A 12,321-nucleotide genomic window follows, 5' to 3' on the forward strand; every position below is an offset into this window, starting at 1 on the left:
TCCTTATGACATCACCTGTGGATCCACGTGTTCTACCAACATCTTCTCCCTAAATTAATGTCACCCTTGCCACCCTTTATTTTATTTGTTTCTAATAACAGAAAGCCAGAAATGTGTATAATACTTCCTCTGGCATTAAAAATAAAGATCATCTTGGCAACATTGCTTTTAGAAAACCTGCCCTGATATGCAGACATTGCTAGATCCTGACCACTGTGCTATAAATAATAAAAAAAAGAGTTTATTGGCATTTTCCTGAATTGGGTTCACATTATGAGGGACTACCCCAGTGAGCTTCTGCTCCAAGTCCAGCTTGGTTGGCCCAGTATAAAGCATACTTAAGTCAGTGAGATTTCTTGGCGGCCAACACTCTGATTGAACTATGCTTCTTGAAAGGCCAGTACAGCCATTGCTAGTTATGGCCTTTATATGGCACAGTAACTTCAAAAGCACATCGATCCTGCCAACTTGTGATTTAGTGGATACACCCAAATTCACCTGCAATGATATAATGTGGAGCCCCTAGGATATCGCATGCATACTTAGGATGATTAAAAATACATTCTTGTAACTCAAAAATTGACCAGTAAAAGCATTTTAGGTTCTTAAATTCAATTTCCAAGTAATAGCAATAGAAAAAGAACATTCTTGGAAATAAGCTAAATTCGCGCATTCTCCTGACTTGCTTGGACAGTGTTCTTGTCTCACACTATTAACTGTACGAGGGAAAAGTATTATCTTTATATCTTAATCACATAATTTATGCAGTTCCATCGTGGGCTGTGTGAACATATTATGTATGCACAGGTCTTACCCTGCATAATACGCACAATGGGAGCTAATTTGTTGTTAATCTTTGAAGAAAATGAGAGGTAGCAGGTTTGAACATGATTACTGTACTTTATATATATAAAGCCATTGTCATTTGTGCAATTAGTGTAAAGTTAATACAGAGTAAGTTTGCTGGAGGTTTACAGAAAATATGTTTGACTTCTCCTCCAGCTGCATAATGACTTTCATTATAGCCTGCATTATAGAGATGAAAAAAAAACCCTGCAAAAATGTTAAATATATGCATTATTTTATATTACTATTGTGTTAGGTTACATCGGTGATGCTCCTGCAGTCTAGAGATACATCCCAAGGCACACATACACACATGCATGTTTTCAATATCCAGATATTCTAGATATTCTTAAAACAACCTACAGCATGTGCAAAGTTCACCCAATGGAAGCTGAGATCAGAGGCAGCCTGTGGCATAGTTGGTATTATCTAATCAGTTTCCTGTTTCTCCATTCTCTACACCAAGCCTTACAAATGTTGTCTGAACAAATGTAGAGGAATAATCATGCTAATCTTGATAATAATACATTAAAATACATTTCCCATGGTAGCTGCATAAAGTGGGCTTCTAAAACTTCCATGTTGCTTATTTTAAACATCATTAAAAAGGCACATTAAGTACAATATGTAGAACGTTTAGGATTTGGGCAAAGTTACAGATCAGTTTTAATGTAACTTATAGTCTGAATTTTGCTGTGGAGTTTGTCAGTGTATACTGTAAGAAAATGGATCAACCCATTTTTTCCGTATTTGAAGTGTCCTACTACTCTCAGAGCTCAGACTTGTCTTATTAAAATTGGCACTGAGGGTTTAAAGCATTGTAGAGTGACTTTGGGTGCACCAGGTCGAAATTTAGGTTGCTTTTATACATACCTGGGAACTATCTGGGTTTGACCCAGAGTCTCTGGTTGAAGAACTGATTCCCTGGTTCTCTGGGTCACTTTTCTCTTTCTCTAGGCAGGTGAGGAGCAATTTATATGTGTAGTGTGAAGAAATGTCTGTTTAATTGTTTATTTAAAGTGATTCAAGAGAACTAAGTGCAAATAAGACCTTACTTTGAAATAAAACTCTTGCATATATTAGTCAATAGACAAAACTAATTATTATTATATAAAAAAAGAAAACATTAGCATCACATCAGCACCTTTCCAGAACCAACCTTATATAAAGCACAATCCTGCTTTGACTAATTACATGTAAGCTGTTCAAATATCTAAGCAAGTACCGCAATCCTATTAAATGGGGGAAAACATTTTTTCATTTATGACCTACAATGTCACATAATTGAGATTGAACAATTCCTGCCTTTTCGACATTACATATGACCAGATAAGGCATGTGGTCAATTGTCTAAATTCAGATGTTATCAGAATTTGCTCACAATGTGAATTTCCTGTGAACACATGAGGAAAAGGCTGCATGGTGCCATGATGGAAAAGACAATGTCCTTTATCTGGCAGATAACAATGTCACATACCATACTAAATTTTAATCTTTGGTATTTTTGTTCTTTTGCTAATTAAAGCATTATTCTTTAACGATTAAGTAAACCTAGTTATTGTGTTTATGCTCCTATAATAAAGAATGCCAAAGTAACTTGGAATGCCAGAAAGATATGAATCATAACAATAATTCCAAGATTGCTTCATATCATAAACACTTATAAATAGTGCCTTACTATAAAATCATTTATTGCAAGTTGACCATTTAAAACCGATTGGTGTGTAATGCAATATTTTTAAAGGTTGTATATCCTGATCAGGACTGGCCCAGAAAAGGTTAGGGTCAACTTGAGGAGTGGATAGATAGGCAATGGAAAAGAAAGAAAAAAGGAGGGGGACCAGGTGCTTGTAGAACCAGAGCTGCCCCTAAGAATCTCAGGAGAAGCAGAAAATATATTACGGACCTACGGATTGACCAGGCTGCAAAGTTGTATGAGTACCCTCAAGGCAGGAGTTGAAAGGATCCCCTGCCAGAGAAACCAAGTAGCAATAAAAACTTGTCCACCTGAAGAAGACAAGAATAGGTCTTCTATGTAGATCTCTTACCCCTCCATCGTTTCCTGGATGGGTAGAATGGATCCCTTGCGGCACAGAGGAGACAATGCTTTTGCTGCACTAATTAGTTGCTAAATCATTATCTTTTATTTATATAGCTGTAAGCAGTGCTTCTTACAGCATATACATTCAAAATGGTATGACAAAACTAGAATTGACAGTCTAAGACAAACCATTATTTTAGGTAAAGAGAACTCTGCTCACAAGCTTATAGTGTAGAATAATGACTGACTTATTGTGCAATTTGATGCATGTCTTGAAATAAATTCTAGATAACATTATCTGCATCTACATTTTAGAGGGCAGAGAACACAATTTCTTTTTTTCATGCAAATATTAAGCAAATTAATTTCCTGATATTCCTACTGGTAATATCCATGTGTGAGATGAGGAGTCTAACAAGGAAACTGATAAAATTATAAAATGGAGCCTCTTGGCGAAGTGGGCATAACATTGTCATTAATAACTTTGCATTTATAATTTGATAAATAATGTTATTACATTTTATTTATTTTTTTGTAATACAATACAATGTATTGTTTTTAAATGTGTTATATTTTAAAATGTTTATTTTAAATATACATTGTATTAAAGGGAAACCCCAGCAAAAGGGACCACTTATCATGTATGTATAAAAGTCTGGATTAGTTTTTTCTATTTTTGTATTTACGTTTACCGTATCGCTTAATTTGATACTTGTATACATTAGCATTTGGTATATGAAACAAAAGCATTTATAAGCATGTACTGAATAGTCATATATTATATGCTTCTGAAGAAGTGAATTAATATCTGTGAAACTCACAGATATGTATTTTTAATTAGGGAGCTTCATAGCAAACTTGATGTACATGGCAATGCGTGGCATATCAGCTCTTAGGATACCAGAGGATTGAAGATTCCTGAGGGAAAGGTATGGCCATGTCTCCTTGAGAGCTACACTTCTGGAAAGTGTATTTCCTGTTCTGTATGTCAGTGTAACTGATTTTTTTTTTTATTACATTTATGTTGAAAATTATTACACGAGAAGCTCCTTTTTAATCTTCCTCCAGTATATGTTTTTTTCTGTAGGTGTTTCATATTTATCCTTGTCAATATCTCTGCACGCTGCAGAGACTGGGATACTGTGCAAACGAAGTTTAAAGTTGTTGTTATGCTAAACACCCTGGTGGCTATATGTGGAATTACAAATAAAGCACAGCTAACTCTGCTCTGACTGGAATACTGTATGAAGGTGAATATGGGACTTGTTTGACAGAGTTATTCTGTGTTTGTCCTGAAGTTACTGAGCAATTACGTTATATAACTTTATTGGTAGAAACAGTTTTGCCTGCACTTTAACTACTACCTATGTTAAAGTATAGCAATTTAACTGTAAATGATTTCTGTTGCATAATTTGTTTAAACTATTTCAACTGCTTAAGTGTTTCATCTTATATAAAGATTGGAATGCCAGTCCTTTGGGCACCAAATTCTAACAAATAAATTTGTGAGCATCATTGTTATCAGGGGATAATGTACCTGTCTGGCTTAAGCTTAATTATCTTCAAACATCAGATGAATCATACAACCTTTACACAGCCTTTGATTTGTGTATAACCTTTATATAACGTTTTGATATAAAATAGTATACTGACTCAAGCATACATACTGCTGTGTAGTTTTTGTATAATTTCAAAGTACCTGTATCTACCCAGATACATACACTCACTGGCCATTTTATTAGGAACGCCTTGCTAGTACCGGGTTGAACCCCATTTTGCCTTCAGAACTGCCTTCATTCTTCATGACATACTTTCTACAAGGTGCTAGAAACATTCCTCAGAGATTATGGTCCATATGGACATGATGGCTTCACGCAGTTGCTGGAGATTTGTCAGCTGCACATCCATGATGTGGACCTCCTGTTCAACCACATCCCAAAGGTGCTCTTTTGAATTGAGATCTGGTGACTCAGGTAGGCTGTTGCATTTAAACAATGCTCAATTGGTACTAAGGGGCCTAAAATGTTCCCCACATCATTACATCACCACCATCAGCCTGAACTGTTAATACAAGTGTCACGGACTGTACTTACCAGTGCAGCGGGTAGCCGCGTACCCGCTGCTCAACGCATCCTCCTGCATCGCGGTCAGACGCCGTCCCGATGAGTGGTTCTGAAATACTCGGACCAGCCCATCTGGCACAAACAACCATACCACGTTCTTCATCATTCTGATGCTTGGTTTGAACTTCAACAAGTTGTCTTGACTACGTCTACATGCCTAAATGTAGCCATGTGATTGGCTTATTAGCTATTTGTGTTGACAAGCAATTGAACAGGTATACCTAATAAAGTGGCCAGTGAGTGTATGACCCTGATACATTATTTATAAAACATTTATTGGAGTAGTCTCTATATTAGGTAATTAAGACCCATGAACAGATTAGTTAATAAAACAAATATCCAGATTGATACATCAATATAAACCAATTAAAGGGACAATGCAGCTTCCCGCTGGGGCCTCCTGAACAATAACTGCAAATAAATGTACTTTGCAGGTAGCATGAATGGATATGAAAGTACTTACAAAAAATTTACCTTTGGGAGCAGCTGTAGCTCCAGACCTCCAGCAGAATATGATCTCTTTGGACAACACACCAGGGGGTTTACCAAGCCAGCGCTGGAGCTGACTGAATATTGTATGATCAGCTGAAATTGTTGAGCAACCTTCCACCGAGAATATTTACAATATTTATGATACCACCAGGTGGCAGAGTTGGGGATGTGATCACCGCTCCTAATGATTACAAACACCAACGTGTACTTATAGTTGGTGTACAAGCTTTCAGTATCCTAGACTAAGCTTCCTTTAACCAGTGTCCTTTGTGATTTTGTCCTGTATCTATATCAGTCTGATGTAGACACGCCAACAAACTAATTTATTGCTTAACAAATATATTTATATATATATATTATAATGGGAACATTTATATACTATTAAGTATCCTTGCTTACCTCTTTAGCTTCCTGTCTACCTGAAAGCACAGTGTTCAGGCAGCCTTGGTCACTGATGTGTTTCTGTCTCCTTTTGCCTTTTCAAAATAGTTGTGAAAGGGGACCCTTAGAGGCACGGGCCTTGAAATTGCACCAGCTATGATCCCTGTGGTTAAGCCATTGTAGCTCTGTGATACACCGCAAATGTTCTAAGAGTACTTGGGGAGTAGTAAAAAAAAAGGAAGCACCTAAAGGCTCTTAACCAAAATAGGCACTTGGTAGTTTTGTAGCAGTTGTGACTAACATTTGGCATTTAAAATGTTATTACATTTCTCATGATGTTCAGCAAAACAAATGGAGATGTCCATTCCAAAGCTTCAGAACCAATCCATAATGATATAAAAGCTATCCTTTAGCACTCCAGTTGTTGAGTACTAAATTTCCCATGATGCTTAACATACTAGATAAAAGTCATGGGAAATATTGTCTCAACAGCAGAAGAATTAACTAACCCTAGCTGAAATACGTGTGTCTGCAGCATGCAAGCTGTGGTACTCTCTGCCTGTGAAGGAGCAGCTGCCAGAGTGTAAGGGAGGAGACCCACTATAGGGAGAGGAAGACACAAGACCAAACCACTCTGGCAGCAGGGGTGTACAGATTTCAATAAAAGCTTTTTGCTGCACTCCCCTGACTACCAGGTGTTTTTTCAGCTCTCTATGTCTAGCTAACATACTGTAAACAGCATTCCCTCTCTCCCATGCCCTGCTACTGCTCAAGTAGGCCTCTTTGAATGTCTGGGGGGGGGGGGTCCAGATGCCCATGCTCAATAACCTTTTAAATATATGAGCAGCAGAAAATCAAAAATGAAAGCAGTACCAACACAGTTCTAATAACGCAACATGCCTTGACACTGGCAAATGATTTAACATTTCACATTTCTATTTAATTGTAGTGAACAGAGATTCCCTCTAGCAATCTAAAAAGGACCAATGATTGATTAGTTAAGTATCTCCTGTGCAAGCTGTATTCTTCAGGAATGTCGTTAATAGGCTGTTTAAGTCAAGATATTTTATTTGAATAATTCTCATTAAATGGTCTTAAAGAACAACTGATGGTTTTGTATTTTCCATAAATTATTTAATTGATACAGTGACATGGTAAATAGCTGGAGTAATCAGTTTCCGACAAATGGAATAATTGTGTCTGACAACATTTAGAAATTAGATCTAAGCGTATTTTTCACATGAATAGATAATGATCATTACTTATATGTAAACATACAAATATGTTTGTGATGTCTTTTAGTTGTTCTAAAAAGCATAACAGACTTTCTTGGAGTCTCAATATTTGTTTACATAGATTTTTTTGCACAGTCAAGAGTGATAAATAAGTGTTAATGTTTCTCTTAAATAGAAAAGTGTCCTATGATATTGCAAACCTTCAAAAAATCCAGACGGCCCATATAAAGAACCCACGTTATTGTTAGAGCAGTGGTGTGGTTTTATCTCATTGGAGAATCTGAATCAGAAGAATCAAGTCATTGATTGTCATTCTGTGTGTAAAGACTGATTTCTTATAGGCAAATAGTGCAAAAATGGCACTTGAAGTGTTTTAATTATTAACCATTCACCAGCCTAATCATAAAAGCAAACAAGGAAGAATATTATTTATTGGTACTATAAAGAATGTTATTATTATACGGTATCATAGACAACTGGAATATATCGGGATTAAACTGTTCTGACACAAATTGAAACTATAATTTCTCTTTGCCTCTGGTATATTATGGGCATAAAGCATCACAGAAGATTCCTGGCAAATAACCAGTATCTAATTGTTGACCTGAATGTAGGTGTGGCCTTAAATATTAATGTTTCATGGTTAGGACAACTTGTGCCTGAATAATACAGTTTACATCTATTAACACCTCTTTGGTGATACAAAAGGCACAGTACCAGACAGATCTGACTCTGGAAACTTTGACGTTAGACTATAATATTCCATCAGGGTGTGTTCTGTATGTTGTAAATCAGAACATTGACAGTTTGGCTATCAGTACCTGTGCTCATCTTTATACATGCCCTGCCGTCTAGGGAAATTATTATGCTACAAATCTTTTAAGGAATTTATTTTGTAGACTAATATGTATGCATTAAAAAAAGAAATAAGGAAACATTGCCAAACACTAATTTACATCCACTAGGCAAGCCTGAAGACTTGTTTTTTTCTGCAGAAATGCAAGGGATTCTGGGTAGGTATATGCCAATAAGTTTAACAACGAACACCTATTTTTGTTTCTAAATTCACTTTATACATGGATCCCTTAGAGCTTTATTCAACAACTGAACATACATTAAACAGGAGGCTGACTGCGATGCAGCACAGAACATGAACATCAGCGGCTTAACTGTGCATACAGTGATGGCATTTGTACATGATCAAAAACCAACAGTATACTTAAACCAGAAAGTCATGCAAAATACAGAGAAGTGTCCGTAATCACATTTCACATTTAACACTTCCAGGGGCACAGAAATAGTGGCTTGGCAGCAGGAGTCATCATAGGTGTCGTTAAAGGGGATTTTGGACCTCGTGTTCTGGGGGCCCCATAGTAAATCACATTGGAGAATGCAGGAAAATTAACTAAATCAAGTCAAAGGATGAACAAGCTCTTAAAAATATTAAATAAATACTTTTTAACATTTATTTGGTTGCTTTGGTAATACTAAATACTTTGAAATTAAACATAATTTCTTGTCACAAGTTAAACTTGAATCCAATCCAAGATACTTGAATGAATAATGTTTTACTGTATAATTCCAGTGTGCTTAATTTTCTGTGTCAATAAATGCCTATTCGTTCATTGAAACCTTGTAATACTTTTAACTTAAGGCTTATTTGTTTTTTTTAAATAAATATATTGAGATATATAATTTTGTGCCTTTAAGCATAAAAAGACAAATGACATAATCCAATGTCTAAAATAGATGTTACGCTCTATTTACAAATGTTTGTTATTTCTGCCAAGTATGATCTAAGAGTAGATATGCATGCTCTGTCTGGTCTCAGAATAAGAGTTTTATCATATTAAACCTGATGGTACATGCATTTGCTTAGTAAGTATACATATGAAAACATGTGCAGTAGTGTAACACATGCACCACCATATATAGGTTACAATCAACATGATCATATTATAAGATATATACATATATATAGATATAAAATAGTAGGATGCTTATGGTAAAATCAGATACGCAATCAATACCTAATAACGGCAATTTGTGATGGCGTTTTGTATTTACAATAGTATTCTTCTGCAGTATATCTAATGTTCTTTGACTTCATATAAAAATATGTCAAGTTAACTCTCAAACTGGTGCTCAAGCAATACAAGCCTTTCATTGGAATTTTGTGTGCATCTGTTGTACTGCTTTGGATGGCTCAGGTAATACATGTGATTTCAAGAGATACACAAATTTGAAGGCCAATCATTCTTTTAAATGAACAGTTTATATACATAATTGCTTTTGATATTATTAGGCATGGCTTTCTATGGCTTTACAAATGCTTACATGGTTACAGTGGCCTGGAGATCTCACACATGGGGTGAACAGATGATTTATTTTTGGGATGTAGATTGTGGCTTATTAAGAGAACAAACAGGTGGGTTTACACTTCGAGTAGTGGTTGATATCTGTGAAAACTTAAATGAACATATCAATATCTCTTTTTAGGTCTACTGAAGAATTCATATTAAAGTAATCCGTGCAGTGATGTATTCTGGCCCAGGCTGACTAGGCCTAGGGTGGCAGGTTCGGTGAGGTCTAAGACTTTCTGCCATATAAAAAGCGAAACATCATCACTTATCTCCCCAAACAGCCAATTAATACTACGGAGGAATGTGCTGAGTTGGCACAATCCTCTATTGTTTGCTGATGCACTGCCCTTCTTTTAAAAGTAGAGTGCGGAGATATGATATTATACCCTGATTCCATTAGTAAGAACAGCAGCGCAGAAGGGGTGGCAGGTGGGGTTAAGGTAAATACGCCAGCAGCCGTTTTACAACAGTTTTTTATTTTTATAAGTATCTATTGTAAATGAAGAACAAAAACACTACATAAAGGAACATGCTGCCAAATGGTGAAGAGGTAATGTCCTACTAACACGTCATATTTTAGGCATCTGGATTTAAGATCACAGCCTACCAATGGTGAACTAAATGGCATTGCTGGAATGTGATATGTAAAATAAAATTAAAAAAAATTAACATTTTTTTATCTCACAATCATAGTCTTACACTATGTAAATATGGTCTATTCTTAAAACTGAGGATCTATTATTGTGTACAGACATACATTACTTATATAATTATATTTCTGCATATACATTCACCAATATTATACGCTATACTATTTTAGCATATTGCCTTGATGCGTTTTCCTCGTGTTTCATCACAGGTCGATGTTTCTTTTTTCTATTTACTGTTATTATTGTTAAATACCGGTATATTGTGAAGAAGTTCACAATGGTCAGGAAAGCTTAAGTTTTACAACAATAGTTTTATAAAAGTCACTGTCAGGATAGTTTCAGATCATTCAGACATGAATAGTAAAGTACAGCTATGAAAACAAGGAAATGCGTCCTGATTTTCCAGTTTCTATCATATGTGATAATGCACACTACTGTTGTACTTTATTATCAGTACTACTATATTTAGTAGTGGTTTACACATTCTATATCAATGTTGCTATCTCCTACTGGATATTTTTCCTTCTTACTATATTTAGTGCAAACTCTACATTTTGTTACTATTTTTAGTATAAAGTACATAGGAGGGACCCCAAAGAGTTGTTTTAAAATAGCACTGGTGGTTCTTGCTCACTTTTCAACTTATATAGACAATTCAAGTGTTTTAACCCCAAATGTAAGTGTTCTTGCTGCCCCTTGAGTATCCCTATTTGTTACATTGTTTAATTCTATTTGCTTCCTAACCTTTTTCTCTACATTGCGACGTTGGTCTATATCACTAGCAAATGGTACCAGCCCTGATCTACTGGCCTGTTTCTCAGCTATGAATCAGTGTTTCTCATACTGACCTTGACTTATCCAATACAGCTTTATCCTGGACTCATTGGTTATACAAACAATGGTGTGTAAAACTAAAGCCAACAACCACACACACTTGGATCACAACCCAAGGATGATGTGAGTGCTCATGAAGTAAAACTCTATGTTGTTGATTTCCAATCCTTTTGGTCTGCTTGCTGTTATACCCCTTTACTATGTGTCAGTCTCTGAATATATGTTTTCTGAATAACCCTAAACAGGTAGCAGTAGCAAAACATCAAAACAGCAAAGAAGTCCCTAACGAAAAAATTACTGCAGTTTTTCTGAAGTAATACTGCTGTTTTTTGGACATGAAAAAACTGCAATACTGCACTTTTACTGCAGTATTACTGCACATTTACTGCAGTTGTACTGCATTTGTACTTCACTGTACTGTAGTTGTACTGCAGTTATTTTTGTACGGAAGTACAAATGCAATAAAGCTGCAGTACATTGAAGTACAACTGTAGGTTTGCAATATAAAAAAAAAGTGCAGTAAATGTGCAGTAAAACTGCAGTACAGTGAAGTACAAATGCAGTACAACTGCAGTAAGTGCAGTATTGCAGTTTTTTCATGTCCAAAAAACAGCAGTATTACTTCAGAAAAACTGCAGTAATTTTTCGTAAGGGGTTGCATGTATAATGGAGAATTACCTGAGGCAAATCCCTATACCAACAATGGTGGTTGTGAATAAACCCATGCCCCAAAAAAGTATTTTTTCTCCTAGTGTGCGTGCTGATTTAAAAATATGAGTATGAATGAGTATGATTCGAGTAGACACATATCCTGTATTGGGATGACATTATCTGTGATGAGTATATTTTATGGGATCTATTCACTACGAAGTTGAGTGGTCAGTCAAGCTAACCCTTAACCGTACTGACCAGACTGAACTGACATTCTATGCCCTTGCAACACTCGCAAAGCATCTTATATATTTGCTTAAATACTAGTTGCTTGCAAGTAGACATGTATGGGACTTTGCAATCTTGAAAGTTGTGGTCATATGAGTTTAATGAAAAAAATAAACAAAAGACTAAACCAAAGTCAAAGTGGGGTGAAGGGTAATAAAATAATAACCTTGGAGGGGACATGTCTTGAATGTAAAAATCTGTATTAGTATATTTGGAAACCTATACCATTGTCTACACAGAAAACTAAATTTGGATATTTTCTCCTTTGAAACCCAATGTATGTAAAATGTTCAGGACTGGACTTAAATCCATTGTCTTCTCCAAATAAAAGCCCATTATCCCCAAGGTTGAAACCTTTGTGACTCACCAAGATGATTAATTTCAGATAACATATATAAACCAGTTAAGCCACAATGG

This window comes from Sceloporus occidentalis, unplaced genomic scaffold (assembly GCF_023333645.1).
Source record: "Sceloporus occidentalis isolate IW3139 unplaced genomic scaffold, rSceOcc1.0.p SCAF_18, whole genome shotgun sequence".
In the NCBI taxonomy this organism is placed as follows: domain Eukaryota; kingdom Metazoa; phylum Chordata; class Lepidosauria; order Squamata; family Phrynosomatidae; genus Sceloporus; species Sceloporus occidentalis.